The 21,043-nt window shown below is 39.7% G+C and overlaps 1 long non-coding RNA gene across 1 annotated transcript; it reads left to right on the top strand.

Moving 5' to 3' along the window:
* The first annotated feature begins 3,839 nt into the window (after positions 1-3,839).
* LOC121066302 lies at positions 3,840-19,401 on the top strand. The gene is made up of 5 exons (XR_005817654.1): positions 3,840-3,974; positions 4,234-4,420; positions 4,558-4,610; positions 6,762-6,820; positions 18,048-19,401. It is a non-coding gene; the product is annotated as an uncharacterized LOC121066302 (long non-coding RNA).
* The last annotated feature ends 1,642 nt before the right edge of the window (positions 19,402-21,043 follow it).

Raw genomic sequence — 21,043 nt, 5'->3', positions numbered from 1 at the left:
GAAGCAAACAGATGAATAGTATTTGAAGAACCCAATGGAACATGATGGGGACAATTACAACACAAAACACATTAGTGATATGGGTAACTAAAAAGCAAGTAAGACAGTGATTTAAAAGATCAGATAAAGTTATTAACCACAGTAGTCCTCTGCAGAGATCATATCAGACATACAGAGCATGATTATCTATGTCAGAGCAAAGAGCAAACTGGTTGTCTTCCAATGCTAGAAACATAATACGTTTCCTGTACTTTAAATTGTATTATCAATCTGCTGTGCATATATACAATGCCTTCCATAAAATTAATTGTGTTTTTCCATTATTGTTGGGAATGGCAAGTGTTGATAGTGTCCCATTCCTCTTGCTTTGTTGGCAATTCCCTACCTATATATTTTTCACTCACATGCAGGCTTATGCTGGGAAATGTTCCCCAGATAAAGTTCACTGCTGAACCTCTGTGAGTTATGCCTAGTAAAATGCTGAGATATGACCTTCACAAGACAGCACTATGATGAAATAGCACAGAATATATTCTCTCAGCCCTCTTCGACAATGGTAGTAAATGTTCCTCATGACATATTCTAAAACCTGAAAATTTAGGCTAGGTCCTGATTGCACAAGGAGGTAAATGAATGAGGACTGCACCAAGTTTTCACAGGGCTCTATAACTGCTTTTTGTTATTAAGGGATGCTAGGGCTGTTGTGAAAAAATCAAGCCTGAAAGGAAGGGCACTGTAGAAAGAGTCTGACTGGGAATCAGACCAGGATTAAAAATAGAAAAGAAAAAGGAGAGCAGTGAGGTGAGTCTTCTTTCAGGGCCAGAGAAACTATTGCAGTATACAGTAAAGTATATACAGTAAGTGTTTGATATGATCCTGTGGCAGGAGGAGAATCTACACAAACTGATACTGGATCCATTGCCTTTGACAGCAAATATGGGTTGGTGGACACAAACCTGCATTCATTTCCTCATACTGGGTAGGTAGCTTACAATATGCCATGACATATATCAGCAGTTGCTTTAGCAAAGGCTTTGCATACATCTTTATTCCTTTATGTGGCACCTTGAACCCTCCTATTTTCTCTGAGATGAAGGAGTCCACACAGACATCTGCTTGGCTCCAGTCACAAGCTACAGCACAGCACTGTGAACGCAGCCTGGCAGTGCTGATTTCTGGATCCACCAGTCAAAGAGGATGTGATGTTTAAATGACAATTCATGGCTGAGTGATCCAGGAATAAACCTCATAATGTTTCACACGTGAGGCTCGACATTTGCTAAAACAACCCAAGAGCAGGCATGGGGTCACAAGTAAAGAGGCTGGTCCCTATTGATAGGATGCAAAGGGGAGCAGGAGGTCCCACACATGACACTGAAGTCCACCTAGTTTGTCCACCAGGTCTTGTCCTGTGTCCCCTTGCAGTGTGGCCTCCAACTCATTCATATGAGGGGAGTGTGACAGTGTAGAAGAGGCACTGTGCAGTGCTGCTGCTCCCGGGGGTGGTGGGGAATGCCCAGAAGGGGCCGAGGCCATTTTAACCTCTACCAAGCTACTTCAGCAGTGTGAGATGTGTGACTTGGTGCTGATCCATGGAACTCTGACATTGTTGTAAACAATCAAAAAATCTGGGAGAGAGGAAAATGAAATCTAATATTAGCCACAATCAGCACTCAGAAAATTCCCGTTGAGTATTGTATGTGGCCATGGTACTAATCAATATTAAGATCTATTTGTCACATTTTGAAGAGAGTTATTTTTACTAACACAGGGGTAAACAGTAACAGATATCTGCTTTTTTCATCTTAAAAGCATTTAATGTAAAATCAGAGCTCATTATCTATCAGAAATATACCGTTAAGTTTGTAGAATGTATAAATGAGTACTAGCCCATTGCATTTTTCTTTTAAAATTATTTTTTGTTCATTTGGTTGACAGTCTATTGTGCAAGAATGCAGTTCAGTGATTAGTTTTGGCTATAAATTAATTGTTTCCCTCATTAGCATATATAAACACCTAAATATCCTATAGGTATCTAAATTTGTTTTAATGTGAATATGCTTTTCTTAGTGTTACATACCTCGCTCACAGTTGAAATCTAGGAGAAAGGAAAAAAAAAAAAACTTACTATAAAAGGTATTTGCTGGAAGGTTTTATAGCCTGTTTGGTAGCAGGTGAACAGCCATCAATATCAGCTGGAACAAAGTCAGAAGACCTGTAGCTCAGCAGCTGGCTGAGAGAAAGGGCAAGTCCTCATAGCTCAGAGTTTCCACACCATGTCAAGCTCCTCATAATAAAATCCTTAGAATCCACCTGCTAAAGCCTTTGGTCTAAGAAGCAGGCTTATAAAGCCTCTGACTTTGAGGTCTGCTTTCTGGGACTCAATCATATTACTTCATCCTCTGAAGGAAAGCTGACATTAGTGGGGCTTCGTGGTGGCTGTATTAAAGGACAGAGTGTGACCCACTGGCTTAAAAAAAAGAGGGAGGACTCTAAGGTTCAAGTCCAGAGCACCACTTGATACACTGAAAGGAATAAAATCATTGCCTTATGGAGTAAAATAAAAATTAGAACATTTTCTCTGCAAGACCTGTAAATCGATGTCCATGAACACATGCCTTATATTGAGGACTTACTTTGTAATAGTCTAGCAGTCCATTCCTCTGTACTTGGTAGCTTGGACAGGTGAGATGTGCCCTCACTCTCTCAAACTTTGTTACAGATGGCAGATCTTATTTGCAGCTGCTTGAACTTCTACTTTTTAACCATGTGTAAGCATTGAAGAAAATCGTGCTGGGTGTCCGATTCTGGCTAATTTTCTAGGAGAAACTTCCAGCAGAAGAAATCCTCCTGGCTCCAAGAATGAGGTTGGGGGTGAAAAGAACACACTGTTTTGCCCATGTGGGCCCAGGAGGGACTAGTTCAGGTAGGGACTGGGAGGCTCAGCAATGCAAACTGCTCCAACTGCCAGCTCTGCAACTTTAAAGCCCCAGCATGAGAGAGCATACTGGATAAAGAAGTCCTTCCCACGACCCCAGCTGCTGTCTGTATCGCTTCTGGCTAATGAGAGGCAGAAGCAGAAGAGGAAGAAGACAAGTGGCAGGAGATGGCAGCAAAGGTGCCATAGATAAGCAGGGGGGAAGGATGAAAGGGGAGCACTAGTCTGTAAGACACTTTCCCCAGCACAGGGCCCAAGACCTGAGCCTCAGTCTGCTATCAGCAAATACCTGTGAAACCACTGATAAAACCAGCATGGCAGTCATTTCAGGAGATGGCTCAAACACTTCACTATTGCCATCGGTTGCTTCAAATCACCCACTACCAGAGACCTGGAGCTTTCATCCTTCCTGATATGGTCAGGAGAGACTGTTCTCATGCAAATGGACATGTTCAGCTTTGCATTGTTTAATAAGGAAACCCTAAGAAATAAAAATACTATTAAAAGTACCCTAAGATTACATAGTCAAGCACTGAAAAGACAGGAAATACCAGACTCGGGTTGTGAGGTGCACCTGCCTTTGGTCTCCTTGTACCCATTTAGTAGGATATGACTCCAAAAGAAGTGACTATGTGCTCATTTTTCTGTGGGCACCCTGACTCATTCAGAGCAGAGGATGGACATTACTCAGAGCATGAAAGCTGGTGAATGGGGCTGTGTGGGACTGCTTCACCCAGACGTGGGAAATGTGTCCTGGGTTACACAAGGGGCTTCAGGATGGTTTCAGTCTATGGTTCTCATTTTCCACGTCAGGACTGGCATGAATCACAAATGCTTTCTATTGCAAAAGAAGTTACAGAAAGCTGCTTTTTTCACATATGAAATTTTATGATAATGTTAACTGCCGTATAAGCTGGTCCCCATGTTTTTGTAGGGAGAGGTGAGGTTTTGGTGAGATCAATAGAGAGAGGTGGCAAAACATCACCAGATATTCAGGAATACAGATGCTTGGAGCCTGAAACAGGAGTAGTAGAAAGTAAGTAGAGCTGTGATCTAAAGGGGAGAAAACAAGGAAGAATTACATTGTTAAAGACTGTCATGGGGAATACTGTCAGAGGCCAAGTTAAAGTCAAACAGAGCATACTCTGGCATTGTTTTTTCATGCCGAATGCTTGACCTTACAGACACATAATTTAGAGATCAGCACGTTAAAGTTAGGTATAAGAAAATACCAGAGTCAGATACAGAACCGTCTACTTTATATTCGATCACTTTTTTTTTTTTTTTAAATACAGCTCAGGTTATAATCACTGAAATACATTGAAACATTGATGAACTCTATAGAGCTTTGCTATATGTACAGAAAACAGCTTCAGCTGAAACTGTTTTCTACCCAAGAAGCAAAGAGCAGCTGGGAACTGCAGAGTGCTCTCACCTCCCATTTGAAAGATAGCTCTTTCTGATGAAGATCAAAAAGTTTTGGTAAGGAAATTTAAAAACATATAGTTATCAATCCTACTGTTTGTTAAAATAAAGCAGACTTTCCAATCTTATTCTTCTAGCATTTTCCTGAAGGTTATTAATTTTATTTATTTATTTATTTATTTTATTTATTGCAGAGGGAGATAAAGAATCCGGAGGAAATGCCAGTGAAGAGGCAAAATGGAGGAAGGTAAACATTTTGCCTGTAAATATTCCCAAAGTCTAGACCCTCACAGAAACTGGAACTTACCAAATCAGTCCTAATTGCGCAGTTTATAACAGAGAGCACTTAAATGGTTTCCCAAAGGCATGAAAGTAACGCCCAAAGTATTGAAGAGTCTTCTTCTAGACCCTGTTCCCAACTCTCAATCCTGGATCTCGGAAACCAGAGCATGAAAAGAAAGCAAATGCAGGCACACTAAGCTTAAAAAAACAAACAAACAAATTACAAACCATGTGCTGCTTTCTTACTCTACATACCTTGCTTCTGTCATACAAATACAGTTAGTATCTTGCTAATATGTGTGTGCTTGCATTAAAATAAAAAACAGGTCAAGGAAAAGAGCCATGGATATAGGAGGCACTCTGATTGCTAGTGTTATTTCTACAATTGTAGTAGCTTTCATTTTAGCATTAAAGTTTTCTAGGTGTAGAATAATTTCATCAGCTCTCTTGAGCCTGACAAAGAAAAAAAAAAAAGACATAAAATCAGAAAGCTACCAATCACTTTTTCCTAGCACTTTCACTTAGAAAACATTAGCAAGGTGTGTTATTTCATTTTTAATTGGGATTTTTCTGAAAACAAAAAACAACAAAAACAAACAAAGAAGAAAACCACAAACCCACATTTAATATGCTTATCCCAAAAACATATTAATTTGTATGACTTGGATTCTTTCTGCAGCTGATATTCTCTTTAATCAGAAATACTGCACAGAATCAAAGAAAAAATGCTGATTTATATTTTATTGCTCATGTTTTATCTTTCTCACTTGCACAAAAGACCTATTTTCTGCATTTTTAACAGATCTTAATTTGAATATGTTAACACATATTTGTATGCCTATTCTACATACAAATATTTTGTGTAAGTATAGAACAATGCCTACACATATATGCATAGACATAAATATGTAGATATATACAACTTTCAATTATTTTTTAAAATACATCAAAGAAAATCACTATTGTTATCCACCAGCTGTGACCAGAACTGTCTCTTTAACGTGCTGCATTTAATGAGACATTATGTTAGCGTTTCTTGCTTTTTGTGTTTCTCAGGAAAAAAAAAAAGAAGTTTAAATCGGTAAGGGAATTATGTAAATAATGTACCAACCCTGATGAAACAGCAATTATATATCTCAGCAGCTGCATACATCCATTTATGATAGATGATTAACTAGCAAATTGTTGGCATATTTGTTTTATGGAGCATTTGGCAATTTAACTATTAGCTATGAAGGTTTAGCCAAAAGTCATTAAAATGCTGAGACTAGTATAGATCACAGCTGGTGCTGTTTTAGCAAACTTATAAAAACATCAATATGTAAGCACTACCTTAAAGTGAAGGACTCCATCCACAATGGGGAATGCAAGCAGTGTGACCAGATACCACTCGGGGCCCCTCATCCAACCGTTCAGTGGTTTGTGGAGACACAGAAGACCTGAGTTTTGGATTCTTGTTCTGTTTGAGGGTGATTTGAACCCTAACACCTATGTCACAAAAGCTGCCTTATCCATTTGTCCTGCTGATATTCTGCAAGGAGGAATACCTCTGCATTAGACCAGAATACAGGCACAAGTTTAGAAAGCCCTTAGAGCTTCACAGGTCTTGGCTTTTAGAGGCTTCGATTCCAGTTCCACTTTGATGGATATCTAATATAAATCTCTTGCAATGTGGGTTTAAATCTGTTCAGAAAGGAACCTGCATCTTGGATCCTCGCAGTCTGGGTAAGTGCAATGACGAGGAAAGAAGAGCAGACAGATAACCTCTTCCAGGAATGACTGGAGTAGCTGAAGACATTGTCGTCTTACCGGTAGAATTTAGTTGTGAATTGTTCCTTTCTGTTTTCAGTGCCAAATGAAGAGATTCAAGCTGTAGAAGCAGACTTTGCACTAAAGATGGAGATTTATATTATTTTCTTATACTGCATGCTGTTGCAAGCAGCTGAAAAACTGTATCTATCAGCTGTAGATACCTGAAAAGATGGTAGGTTGCTTTGAAGGTAGATAAGTTTAGGTTCTGGAAAAGAACTGTTAACTGAAGCGAGGATCGCTACCCATCTGGGGTTTAAGACTTGTCTGAAAGCTTTTTTTTTTTTTTTTTTTTTTTTTTATTCAGGGGGACAATGAAGATTCCAGTTCTTCTATTACTGTACTTCATGATTTACATGAAAACAGGTACTGTGCAATTCTTAAGTTAACCACATATCCCCGTGCTTTGATGTAGGAGGTGTTGATGCTTCCTCATCCACTCTGCTGGCCTCCATCTTCTCTCATCCCTGACTCCTCACTGGCCCACTTTCACAGAGTCACTTTCTCCAAGCACTATGTTGCAAATACAGCACTTGTTGCCAGACACACTCAGATCCATAGCATGCAGGAGCAGATATAAGGACGGGAGGCTTTCCCCCTATCAGTCCCCTGCATGTCTGCCCTTTATCTGGGCCTAGTCAAACCCAGAGCAAACATTGATCTGTTAGTGCTGCTACACAGAGATCATGCAGCTCTAGCTGTTAATTACAGGCAGAAAACTCACTATTTAGTGGAGAGAGGCAAGCATCAGAGTAACTTCACATGTAGCTGCAGCTGCACTGCTGTGCATATATACGTATACATTACAGTTACACCCTGCCTTCTTCTCCCCTGCTGTCCTTGTGCCTGCTCTCCCCTGCCCTCTGCCCACACTGGTCTCATCCCTCCAGAAAGAAGCCATGTGAGCTCTTTTTAACATTTTTAACTTATTCTTTTGGAGGTCTGAGACAAAACAGAAATGAGCTTATGATGCTGAGGCCACACTGGTTCAGCAAATTAGCCTGCTTCAGCGTAATTTTGCTGTGAAAGTAAACAGAGGAGATTAAACAGCAAATTGCACCTTGCCAAAAGTCCTTTTTTTTTTTTTTTTTACTTGAAATACCAGATACAAACCATATTTTTCCTGTGTTCTTCTTCACTTATTTCATCATCAGCCTTTCCAGCATCAGAGTTAACCTAGAAGATTAGTGAGGAATTAGAGAAATATGATGTTTTCTCTGTTTGTGAAACACTCTTTCCAGGAACAGTATTCCCTTCTGCTTCTCTTCTCTCAAATTTCCTTTTAGCCTGTTGCTATGCTTGTGCTGTGTGTATGCACTCAGTTTATACCATAAGCTGCTTACAGCAAGGAGGCATTACTTGTACTCTTCGATGCAATTTTGTCACTATGGACGTAGCAACCCACTCAAATGATCTTTGTTATACAAGCTATGAGGGGAGATGAGTAATTCATCTCATCAGTCATAACTCCCTAGTGAGGTGGGAGGCTATGCTTTGGAGACTGGCTATAATCTGTTCAAGTGAACTTGATGATATGTGGCTATTGTTGAGAAAAAGGAAAAGAAAAATAAAAAAAAAAAAAAGAAAAAATAGGAAAAAAGATAAAGAAAAAATAGGAAATAAAAAGAAAAACAAAGAAAACTTGCATAAATCACACAAGCTGTGATGGGCTTTTACATTTTTTTCTGAAGGTGGAAGAATAATTTCCACCTTTAACCTGCTGTGTGGCTTTCTGTGAGATTCATCAGATGAGACGTCTATCTCGCATGGTGCAGGGGGGTTGGAAAGCACTGTGGGATACCCTGCCACAACAGATTCATCTAAAATGTTAGATGAACCAAGTCCAGGCTTTCCCACTTTCTCATTTTTCCTTACTCAGTGCACAAGAGGATGGTGAGGAAGAAAGCAGGAGGAAAATCTGCTTGAAAAGTTGCCTTCCTAAATTAAGTGGGATAAAGAGGTGACCTGAATTTGTTTGCTTGTTTTTAAATAAAGAACTCATGAAATCTTAAAAAGCAGCTTTTAAGTGTAAACAGTGACTTTGCCTATTTAATGCATCTTAAAAGACTTACTCTGCCTCCTTCCACCTCCAGATGACAGGGAGGCTTCCCAGGGAATACATACAGGGATGTTGCCTTCCTCAGGCTCTGAGCTTTTGGTGGCTTAAATAGTTTCTAGCCCTTCTGGCTAGAAAGAAAACCCAAAATATTAAAGTGTTCTCATGCTTTCTCAACAGTTTTAATCTACTTGTGCGCTTATGGGGGCTAAATGAAGTGCTGATTAAAGGCATTTTGCTCCTAGCCTCTGCTTCTGAGAGAGGAGTGTTCACATCTGAGTCACAACTCTCCTGCAGCCATACCCACCGGCTGCCCATCCCTGGCTCTCCCCTTGCGACCCCACGAGTAGCTGTGCTCTGAGCAAGAGGTGCTGCTGGTTCACCATCTCCTGCCTTTCTTTGCCTTCTTGTCACAGTCTGGACATCTAACTCCACAATTATGGGAAAATGAGAACCTCCAAGTGGGAAACATTAGCACTACCTAGCTACTGTCTCCCTCTCCCTCTTCTCTCTCCATCTCCAACCCAGCATATTGTGCTGCTTTGTCAGATGGTACAGTCACTGGCACCAAAGATAGCGTGAACTGATTGTCTGAACTCAGGAGAGAGCCCTAACACCTTGTTATTTCAAAATGGCATATTTTGATGCTTTTTATTTGCCTTCTGGGTTTGAGTTTTTAGAGTCATACCAGTGATTGCAATCATGAAGCCTGCATTTTTTTCCTAAAATGGGACCTCAGGCTGCCATTAATAGTTTCTTTCCACAGATGAGGCTTTAAGAAAAATATCAAACATTTTAAGACTCATAATAAAATCTTGAGAACTGTCAACATTTTATGTCATTGGCTCCCTTGCTCTCCTCATCTCTTCCTGCCTTGAAAAACCAGTTCATTCATGTCAGATAAGAGAGCCAGGATTCATGATATCCATCCAAAATTGCAGTGCAGAAACACATTTTGCAGGTCAGGCCAATCTCATCTCACAATCTTTAATAACAGTTCCATTTTAGAGCATTTGGAGAGTAGAAAATTAAGAGTAAACAGCAAAATTTTATCATGATAAAAAATGCAACCAGGGCCCAAAATATACTTTTACTTTGGAGGGGCCTCCTTTAATGCACTCTAAAGCTTTGGAGATGACTACATGGTAGAGTGAGCTGTAGTCCTACTGAGTGAGGTGCAAGATACCAAAGACATCATTTTGGTTTAACTTGGAAATAGAGTTGAGGCCATTAGTTACTACAATAATAAAAATAACAAATTATCTTGCTTTTGACATTTTTTTAATGAAATGTAGTCTTTTCAATGAGAGATTTTTTGTAACCTGAAATTACAACAGCAAAAAAATGGTTTTGAGAGCAACCATCTGAATTTTCCTTGACAGATTAAAATTCTGAAAACCAAAACCAATTTCACTACATTTTTGTGAGAAAATCTTTGAAGTGTGTGAGTGTGTGTATACATGTATGAATTGATCCTGTTTGCCATTTTATTCTGCAAATAAGAAAAATAAAGCATTCCTTTATTGTTATGATAGGAATGCCACAGATCTGCAACTGAAACTGAGAGTCCCACAGTAGTAGTCACTGAAAGAGAAAAGTCTGCTCCTGCTCCAGGACACGTACAAACCCAGATGTCAATTAGAGGAGAGAGAAATGAGTCAGGGTGATGAGGTCACATTAGAAAAACAGAGTTTAGCAGAAAAACAGGAGTCTCAGCCTGCCACAAGAGCTTTTTTCAGGATGATATAATTTCTATTAAATGGCTTGAAATTAAGTTATTATCCAGTACTACGTATACCCCAAAATATTGACATGTATGATGTTACGTAGTTTTCCCAAAGAGAAGAAATATTCAAAAATAATTATGATATCTCAAAATACTGTGATTTGTTTTAGTGGATACAAGTACTGTGGTTTCCAAGGTTTTCAACATTTGAAAGAACATTTGCAGACCTTTTTTGAAATAACTGTCCTTGAGTATAGAAGACAGTCCCCTCTTTTTTACAATTAACTGAATAGAGTAAGTACATCACCATAAAACTTTGAAAGGATTGGGATCAACTTATTGTTTGACAAAGCTAAAGCAAGAATGGTAATCAATCCCTTGGCAATGGAAATTTTAAATTTAAAATAAGCTTTAACAAAGCCTTTGAACCTTCAAACACTTTATCCTTAAGAAATTAATGGGTCCCTGTAGAAGTCTTATTTCCTTTTCTGTTGCAGTTATATATACTTCAATTACATTAATCAACAATGCAACCAAAAAAAAAACAGATAGAGACGAGGCTCCTGGAAAAAAATTCTCCCATGCCTCTTTGCTTCTTCTCCCCTTTTTCCCCCCTTTTTGGACTGGAGTTGCTGCTTGGAGTTCCTCAGAAACAAACAAAAAAAAAAAGAAAGAAAGGATGTTCTGATTTTTAAACTCTGTTTATTTCAGCTTCAGTCTGCTGTCATAATTACACTTCCCTCCACCCCAACCTATTCCCCTCTCCAGCAATTTGTGTTGACTGCCGCAACACCTATGGATGAAAGCAGCCCTACGTGAGAGGTTTCATTCTGCTGCACTTGGAACAGCACTGAAGAGTCCTTCAAATGTTTCTCTCTTTTAAAAGCAATTGCAACTTTATGGAACATTTTCTTTTTCCTCTTAGGAACAATTACAGTTGTGGTCCCCAAGCTGCCATGCCAGCCTCTGCCTTTGGGCAAAAATGAATATATTTTTCATGTTTCAATACATCAAAAACTCCTAGAAGTGACCTTCCTTGTTACAGGTATATATATTGTGGCTGCCTTTTTTGTGTCTACTCTTAAATCCCATCATAGTTATAGTTTCAGTCTAGCTTGGCTTCTCCCAAACATGAAAAGAGAGCCTGTGTGAACTGTTGACACTGTTTTCCCCTCTCAGTTCCTTTGCTCTCCTTAAAAACCCAAAGCCTAAAAATAAATGTCTTCAGCTTCAGCCCTCCATCTGGTGTCTCCTCACACAGCTTTGTAAGGAGCTCATATCCACCATCCAACATTGTTTGCTATTCCTGTGATGCTTAGCTGAGCTCTCTGCTAGCATTACCTGGGAGCACCGCCACGTAGAAGCTGCATGTCTATTAGTATTTGTACTATAAACGTCCTACTTAAGCGGTTTATATAACTCAGAAGTAAGAATTTGTTTTGGCTGAAACTCATTACCTCTCAGCCAAAAAGCAGAATTGTGTTTAATTTGACATAAATAAAATTGATGTGCTGTGGCAGGTCTATTTATACTGAGGGAAGGGCTCTTGTCTTTAGATCAGCTTCTCCAGATACCACGTGAGGATTGCTGTGCTGGCAGAAAGTCCACAGCGTCGGGTTGGAATTTGTGTAGTCTCTGACACAGATAGGTGAGGAGGTAACTAATGCAAAGTGAGACAGAGAGACCAGTACAGAGTGATTCACCATATCCTTCCCTCCCAGTTCTACACAGGCTGCAAGAAGACCAAACAGTGACATGCTATGCCCCTGTGCAGTAAAGGGAAATTTGGCATTTTCTTCATCTACCATATAGAAATACTTATTTGTTCATAATTGCAGATAACTAGCTGACAAGGTGGGCTGATCACTTGACAGCAAGTCACAGCACAGCCACTGAATTGTGAATAGCAAAGTGCCTGGGAAGATCATGGAACAGATTCTCTGTGAAGTTATGTTAAGGCATATGGAAGACAGGAAGGTGATTTGAGACAGCCAGCACAGCTTCACCAAGGGATGAATGATCAGAGGGCTAGAGCACTTCTCCTATGAAGACAGGCTGAGGGAGTTGGGGTTGTTCAGCCTGGAGAAGAGAAGGCTCCAGGGAGACCTCATAGCGGCCTTCCAGTACTTAAAGGGGGCTACAGGAAAGCTGGAGAGGTACTTTTTGCAAGGGCATGTAGGGATAGGACAAGGGGTAATGGCTTTAAAGAGAAAGAGGGTAAATTTAGATTAGGTATAAAGAGGAAATTCTTTACTATGAGGGTAATGAAGCACTGGAACAGGTTGCCAAGAGAAGTGTTGGATGCCCCCTACACAAGGGCAAAGATCCTCCAAAGGGATCTTTAAAGTTCCCTTCCTACCCAAACCAGTCTATAGTTCTGTAATTCTGTGAACTTCAGCCTTGACTGTAGTGGGTGCAATCACCCTGAAGCCAGAGGGTGGGGGGAGAAGGAAATTCCCCCTGTGCTGGGATTCCATTTGTATAATTGTGTACAGTACAGTTTTGATGATTTTGAAATGGCCCAATTTGTCTGAAATTAATGCTTGCATGTTCAGATTTCTTGTGTTTCTACCTTTCTGCTTTCCTCTGCAATAAGCTTACATAATTTGCTTTGTAAGTGTGTTCAAATTTTGGAGATGTGTCCTTACTGAATTTGTCTTATGTTTAATAAGACATGCACATACAAATGTCTTTTAAACCATGATGAAAAGAACTGTTAATACAGATTGTTAAGTTAGTTCACTGAACTCATTGAAAAGTAACAGTAACAGACTGGTTGTGAAATGAAATATCTTGTTTTGCTTCCAAGGAAATTGCAGAAACAATTTTGTGGTTGAAATAATTATGGATATGGGTGTGTTTTATATAACATGGGTACTTAATTGCTGCATTTAAAGCACTCTGACTTTTTTTAAAGTACTTTTATTTATAATAAACTTCTGCATGTCCAAAATTGGTTACAGCAGTTTTAAAAACTGTAGACAAAATACGTAAGACAGAGCCTTGAAATTCACACCACTTCCCAAATGTAGCCATCCTGAGATGACTGCTGATGACAGTTCTCCGAAGTTCATTTGAATTTCTGTAGCATTATAAAAAATAAGTAAAATTCTTGGCCTCATTTTTTTCTGCCTTAGTATAAAATTTCTGACATGGTAGTCTGCTTGATTTACAAGCGGAAACCAGTGGTTATCTGTAAAGAGTAACCCACTTCTGGTTTCTGTACACCTTTCTGGATGTAGAAAATAAACTATGAAGTAGAAAATAAGCTATTAAGTAAATATGTACTGGAGAACACCACAGGCAACCTAAATCCTAATGACTAAATCCTAATGACTAAAGGTCAAGTGCTGGGAAGACCTAGACTTGCTCGGTGACAGTGAATTATTGAATGCTGTCCAGAAATCTATAGAAGAGGCAGATAATGCGGAAAATATATGTATATATATGTATATATTTGCCAATAAGGGCTCATGCAATTTGCAGCAAAGAAACATTTTGAAGCATTAACATTGTCATGGACATCAAGAAACAAGATCAGTTTTACTCCCTGAGCATAGTGAGCAGAAACCTCCCAAAGGAATTGACATTGAGAAAGGTACCCACCAGTAACTAGTTCCCCCAGCAGATGATACACAAAGATACACAGCACCTACACAAGGCACAGTTCTTGATCCATTGCAGAGTGTCTGGGGGGAGCTCTGGAGTAGCAGATCAGACAAAACATTCAAAAGGAAATTAGATAACTTTGACAGCCAGATCACGAGTGAGTAAATGGGGCCCAAAACCTTTTGGGAAGAGCCACCAGAGAGGAGAGCAATGTAGTTCCTGTACTTTGCAACAGAGAGAATGTGGAGCAGGGTAGAAGAGAGATCTTTGTGCCTTGTGGCTCTGTCTGGGTTTAAAAAAGAAGTATTAACCTGTCCAGAAGTTGAATTACAGGCAAATCAAGAGCCCACAGAGCATTCACTCATCTTGGGCAATATGGGGTAATTTGCTAGACCTTGCCACAGACCCAAGACTAGATTCTGACCAGTGCAACTTCCTGGGACTTTGATGCAGTAATTTATATGACAGATTTATGGGGGAAGCAAAAGAGCAATTTAACATCTCTTATCTCTCTCCTGCTTGACTGGCATTGCACACATCTCCTCCACTTCTCCAGTTCAGCTGAGACTCAATCCATCACCAATTATGTGTACATAAATCAGGGATGAGATCAGAGGCAGAGCCTTTGTATAAAGAAAAATCTGCTTTTACTGCTTAAGCAATAACAATAATTAGCAATAAGATTAAGCCAAAGCTGTATGTACAGAGTACAATAATATTGTGAAACACAGATTTTGGATCTAAAATTTGAGAGTTATGATATCAAACCTACCAGAGAAATAAGAGTCTTAAAAGAAAGGACAATGGTGGTTTAAGCTACTTCAACAGTTCCTCTGTCCTATTACAAAGCACTGGAACTGGTCAAAGTATGTGATTTGACCTTCTGCTTTCTTTTGTGTAGAAAATTTTCTTTTAAAAGGGAACAAACTCTTTCCTTCCCCAACTGCCAAAAAAAAAAAAAAAAAGAAAAGAAAATCTTTTATTTTTTTTCTGCAAATGACAGTTATGCTCTTGTGCATTTCTACTTGCTCCCATTTTTTCCCCTAGAGTATCTACCATTCAGCAATTTTTCAACATGGTTTCATGAAAGTTGCAGAAAGAAGAAGAACTGCAAATGCTTTGGAAAAGTTTATGGGTTCTTTTTTTTAGAAAGGTTTAAAACTGCACATCAACCAGCTGTGAATGACATGGCATTAAATATAAGAAAATACAGAGGCAAAAAGTGTGGAAAAAAACATTAGGATTGCCTAGAGAAGGCAGGCCATATGACCTTATGACACAATGGCCATATGACACAACTTGCAGTGTGGAGCTTGCTGCCTCTGCATCACTCACCCTACCCTTCCTGTGGCATTCTCACTGATGATTTTGGCAACACCTCACTTCATTTGCTGGCTTTTGTGACTCTCACTCTGCCCATGCCCTGCTGTGCGGATGAGGTGTTCAGCCTACTAGTCCTCATAAGCAGCATAGGGGTTAGATGTTACCTGCTGCAGAGCGGGATACTGCATTACCTTTTGGCTTTCCACCACAACTGCTCTCCTCCACCCAAGCAGTGTTTTTAACTTGTCTGCTGATATAAGCCAGGGAAAACTCAATTGGTTCTTCTGCCTTTGGTGAAGTTTGGGATACAGTTAGATCATCCTGACAGGTATTGTTTGCCTGTAGGAGTGATTCAAGTCCTGAAAGTGATCTGGGAACTGAGGCAGTCAAAGCTTAGTCAGAAGTTTATGGTTCCCTTGAAACGTTGTCCTACAGGAGAAGAGAAGTTGCAAACACTGAAGGCTACATCTGTGCTAATTAACTAGTCATGACAAAGGCCATACTAGAGCCCTGTCGTGCCATCCTCTGTACTGTGTAATAGTTAGCACCTTTCTTGCCAAATATCCCTCTCCCAGACAATGCCTGGCCACAGACTAGGGCTGTAAGAGAGCCCAAACACTATTCCCAGTAGGCGAGATGAAAGAGGTCCCCTTGTTTGAGGGGAAACAGAGCTCGGGGGTATGGACACAAGCAGTGCTAAGTAAAGGACCCAGCTGCTTGTCCCTCTTCTATTTCATTCACTAGTATAGATGTAGTCAAAATATTAGCAGTGGAGGACTGGTATATGGAGGAAAAATACCCATCTTTTTATCTGTAGGATTATCTGTAGGATTATATCTAGGTCAGCTGTTTGCAGCACAGCTGGTAGAAGAAAACAACTGAAAAATCTGGAGCTTGTGGCTCTCAGCTGGTCCTGGGCCAGCCTTGAACAAACATCAAGGTCATGGCACTTGGTCCAGCTGGGGTGACCTTACTCCACGTTAGGGCTCTGATACTGCTGAGTCCCACCATCAGAAACCCAGGCAAAATACAGCCACTATTTAGATGCCAAATAACCCTGAGGGTGACTAACAGAAGAAACTCCACAACTTTACCTGAGAATTGGCACATGGGTTCTTGGGGGAGAAAAAAGAACAGCTCACATACTCTGCATTTTGAGCAAAAAAATCAACAATAAAAAACAAAAAATCCGCAGTATTGAAAAAGATTTCTACAACTAGTTCAAAAAAGTTACAGCTTCATTTGGAAAGGCACACATTATATAATGTTCCACAGCAGAAATACAGCTAAGTCAGCTTTAAATAGTAACCATTTCAAATAATGCCTTCACAGATCATTTTCAGTGTTATTTTCACAGCAATAATGTCTGCATTCATAATTACAGTAGCAAGTTCAAGGCTCCTGGAAAAGGAGAGCGAAAAGATGGAATAAAAGATTGCATGTGGGGAAAAGAGATTGAGAGAGTTACTCAAGCACTGAAGTGATAATATATTCTTATATTAATCTGAATAATTTCCTAGTTCCTATCTTAATATGTAGAATAGGGAATTCTGCGTCCCTCATGTAGTGATTTGGTCAGAAAAATCACCCATGCTGTTTTATACAAAACACTGAAACAGACAGAACCAATTTCCATTAGTGTTCACATTTTTCCCCCAAAGCATCTACTTACCATTAATGTAACTGCTCTACATTGTCCTCTTATTGTCCTGGATATGAATAAATCATTAGCCTTATTTTATTAATGAGGCCCAGCTAACAATATTCCCCAACTGGCTGTGCTCTCATATCTTTCAGTGTTACAGATAGGTGCATGCTGTACTTTTGTTCCTCTACCAGAAAAGTCTGGAAGCTTCACTGAGGTGATTATGTAGCATCCATTGACAAACGATACCTGTTCTAGGTAAAGCTGGAAGGAAGAAGTCAGGTTCAGTTTCCGATTTATTATTTTCTTAAGCACTGGAAACTTTTTGCTGATTTTACATGTCATGCCTTGTGTCTACGGTAGATAGCACCTTTTAATCTTAAATATTATAACAAAAAGCCTTAAGCATCCTTGAGCATTAATAGGTATTCCTGAACCCTGTTACAGAGGACTGGTGTTTTGGGAGCTGCTCTAACCTGAGAGACAGGGATGAGCAGGGGCAGAAAGAGCTCTGAGACAGTGCTGGGAGCATCTGTTGTTTCATATGGGTGAAGGGAACATCTTCTTATGCCCTCACTACCCCTCCCATTTAATATATAAATCAAAATTTAACTTGGGCACTTGCTAAGCTTATCTGACTATAAGAATCTGGAGCCAATTTTTTTTTCTTTTTTTTTTTGATCACTGAGTACGAGAAAACTTACATCTGCCCCTACTTGCCTATAGAGACAGATCGAGTGTGCTTGATAAAAGGGTCAGGTTTTTTTCTCCTAAAGATCAGTCAAAGTAAGAAGATATAAGCGAATTAATTTCAGGCATCAGTACTATACTGGACTTGTCCATGCAGCTCATATTATTTCCTTGCTGTGTTAAGCACCATGCATGCTTCCCACCACTTGTCCTACAGGCCAGTCGGACAAAGGGGAGGTCGGTGTGCACGTCTCTGCTCAGTCCCAGCATCGGTGGAGACAAGATGCTGTGCCCCTTGGCAGCACACAGAAGGAGTCAATTCATCACTCTTCCTCAGCCATGCTGCTCTGCAGAGCTAATAGAAGCATAGTGAGGAAACATTTTTGTCTCCAAATCACCAATATGAAGATGAGTACATCCAGGGAACACATATGCTGAGAAAACTGCAGGTTTTACACAGCCCTACTGCAGGGTAGACCTGTGCTTTATGGTGTTTTTCTTTATTGTTGCCACTGATTTGTTTAAGGGATCTCTTATGGTGCAGGCTGTGAGGAGAGACTGAAGGGAAGTGTGTGTGGGAAAAGAAGAGAAAAAGCTGACATAAAGGGAGTGAGGAACGGAGAAGCATTGAAGAGGAAATCATAAAAGATGAGAACTGGGGTAAGCAGAAGATTGAATCTGATGCAAAGACTACAGTACTGGGACAGCTGCTAAACAGTCCACAAGAAAATAATAATTAGGCAATATAGAGACTAGAATTTGAGTTAGACTGGATGAAATGGAAAGCCAGGAGTTACGCACTAAGGGCAGTGCTGCTGCGTTTGCTTCTGAAGATTCCCTATTTGAACTCTGTAACAGCCATATCCTGAGATATTTAATTCTGGCCTTTGGCCTCGAAATTGATTTGCCACAATGTTTGCACCACCTGATTGGGGATGGAGAGATTATCTTATAAACAAGATGCATCATCACAGTTGCATGGTTGAATTTCTCTCCAGCTATAACTCTCAGCTCTTTGCATATTTTTGTGTCAGTTGTTGACCTGAGAACAAAGAGCTTTCAGTATATATTTTCTGCCTTTTCACTATCTTTTGTAAAATTATCATTGCAGCTATTTACTCCAGCTGTGGTGAAACACACTCACAGGAGATCTTTCCTGTCTATCTTACTTTATGCACCTTATTCCCATAACAACAAATGGTCCCTCTTGCATTGCTCACTCCACAAATCCAGATACTCTCGAGAACAGTGCTATATAAATACATGGATGGGTAAATCAGCAAGATATTTATTTTCTCCATACCCTGATAGGAAGGAATATGGGGAATGTGAATTCCTCAGTAGTCTGTCTTTGTTTTTGTAATAAAGTTTCTTTTCTACCATGCCAGCAAGAGAAGACAAGAGGTGCCTAGTGCCAGTGAACTCTTGTACTTGCTTAGAATGCTAGAGTGCTATTGTTTTTAATATTTAAAGCTGCAATGTTGCCATGTAACTGGGGAAATAGCTTTTTGTGTTTAAATATTTCATGGCTTGTTGGAGTCCAAGTACAAGAAGAATTTCTTTAGTATGTTAGAGGCCCACCCTGCCTGAAAAGTTTTTTGTTAACCCTTGAATGTGTTAAAATTAGTCTGTGTCGCAGGAATATATTAAGCATGATGTGACTCATTCAAAGACCATGAAGGACTGGAAAGTAACTTTTTGTTTTCATTTTCCTATAGACTTATGTTAATCTTTTTAATATGTCTTTCTATGTTGGAGAAAATCTTTTATTCTATATAGGAACTGTAATTTAGCATTTTATAACAATGACATTTAAAGTATATGTTTATTTGTAAACCCTTCCATCATTGCAGACTTCCAGAACCCATCAGTATCAGAAATAAAATCTTCAGTATGGATATTGGCTACTGTTTACTAATTCAGAGTTGCACATATTGCTCTGAGTGGTGCTAATGGTCTTGGGGAAGCGCTACAGCCCACTTAGCTCCTGTGAGATTTATTCAGGGCTACTCTAGCTAAAGACACAAAAATGTAGTTGATAGCTTCTTTTTCGTATTTTTTTTTTCATTTTCTTTTTTTGATGCATGATTACACATTTTGTTTACTTGCTGGAACAGGATCATGCATGTGATTCCTTAGACAAAATTAACTCTGTAAGCTCAGTGTCTTATCTTCAGAACAACCAAAGTTCAAAACTTTCTTCTGATTTCAGCTGGAAAGAATGGAAATTTGGTGTCTTCTGGAAGTGTGTTTGTACACTTATGATTGCAGTGGTGAGATCAGAATAAGAATGAGGTCGGAAAAATCAACTTCTTATATCAGTGATGAAATGAACTCTTTTGAATCATTTCCTGAATTACTATAATTTTCTGCATGTCCCCTTGTCCCCTCAATGATTTTTATTGCAAATACAATAAACACTTTCCTCATCTGGGAGATTAATTTTGCCAGCTGCTTTGCATAGTCATCCAGAATGGTAGGTTTATTGTGAAACTGAGGAGGAGGGGTGGTGAAGAGTAACACCCTGGGAACACTTGGGAATGGTGACAATGCAGCAGGACAGACATAAACATTTCAGTATAACAAACACAAAACCTTTTAAAGCTTGGGAAAAAAATCAAACTCTTCTCACGAGCTTCTCTATGTGACAAGAATATTTGCTTAGAATCCTAACATCAATGAAGTTTTTTAGGGAAAAACATAATTAACATGTTCAGAGATGTAAAAAAAAAAAAAGTATGGTGGATAATCACTCTGCTGACAAACACGTTTGTTTTCCCTTTACATTAAAAGTTAATGATGTGTGCTGGCAAGAAGAATGAAGTACAGATGAAGGTTTGAAAGCGCCCATGCCAGATGTTCACTCAATACTTGGAGTAGTTGTATTTTCACTCCCTGTTTCTCACATATCACTCCCAAACTCTGTCTACAAGGCTGGCCTGAGGGCTCCTCGTGCAGGATGCATGCTGCCCAGGTGCTCAGCTCCCACCTTGCTACTGCTGCTGGCCTGCTTCAGCCAGGAGCTCTGGGTGCCTCAGCCCACGGTTTTAGGAAGACCTCAAAATTTGTGGGTGAAAATCTGTGTTTGCTCGACCAATCTGAGCTTGAAGAACATTATGGAGAGGAGACCCACAGCACGTAGTGTTAGCACCTGCCAGGCACTGGGACTTGCAGTCCCAGACTGAGTTCATTTGCTGTCTGTATGATATGGGGACACCAAAGGACATCTCACATGCTACCAATGAAAAGGATGGACTGAGTAAGGAGGCACCTAAGATCCAAAGGGAATCCAGAGAGCAAAATCTGTCTACTTTCAGCTTTACTTTCCCAGTTTCTAGACATATAATTTATTCTTTCCCTAAACACTGTGAGGATATACCTGCTTCAGTTCACAGCCACAGGTTTAGCACACTGACCTAGGATATAGGAAATCACATTCAATTTTCTTTTCTGCCTGAAGGGATGTGAATCAAGATCTGCACTAGCGACTTCACCATCAGGTTACTCTGGGATAAACGTGTTGAAAAATTGCTCTTGCTG

This window comes from Cygnus olor, chromosome 2 (assembly GCF_009769625.2).
Source record: "Cygnus olor isolate bCygOlo1 chromosome 2, bCygOlo1.pri.v2, whole genome shotgun sequence".
NCBI lineage: Eukaryota > Metazoa > Chordata > Aves > Anseriformes > Anatidae > Cygnus > Cygnus olor.
This window is presented reverse-complemented; position numbering and strand designations above follow the sequence as displayed.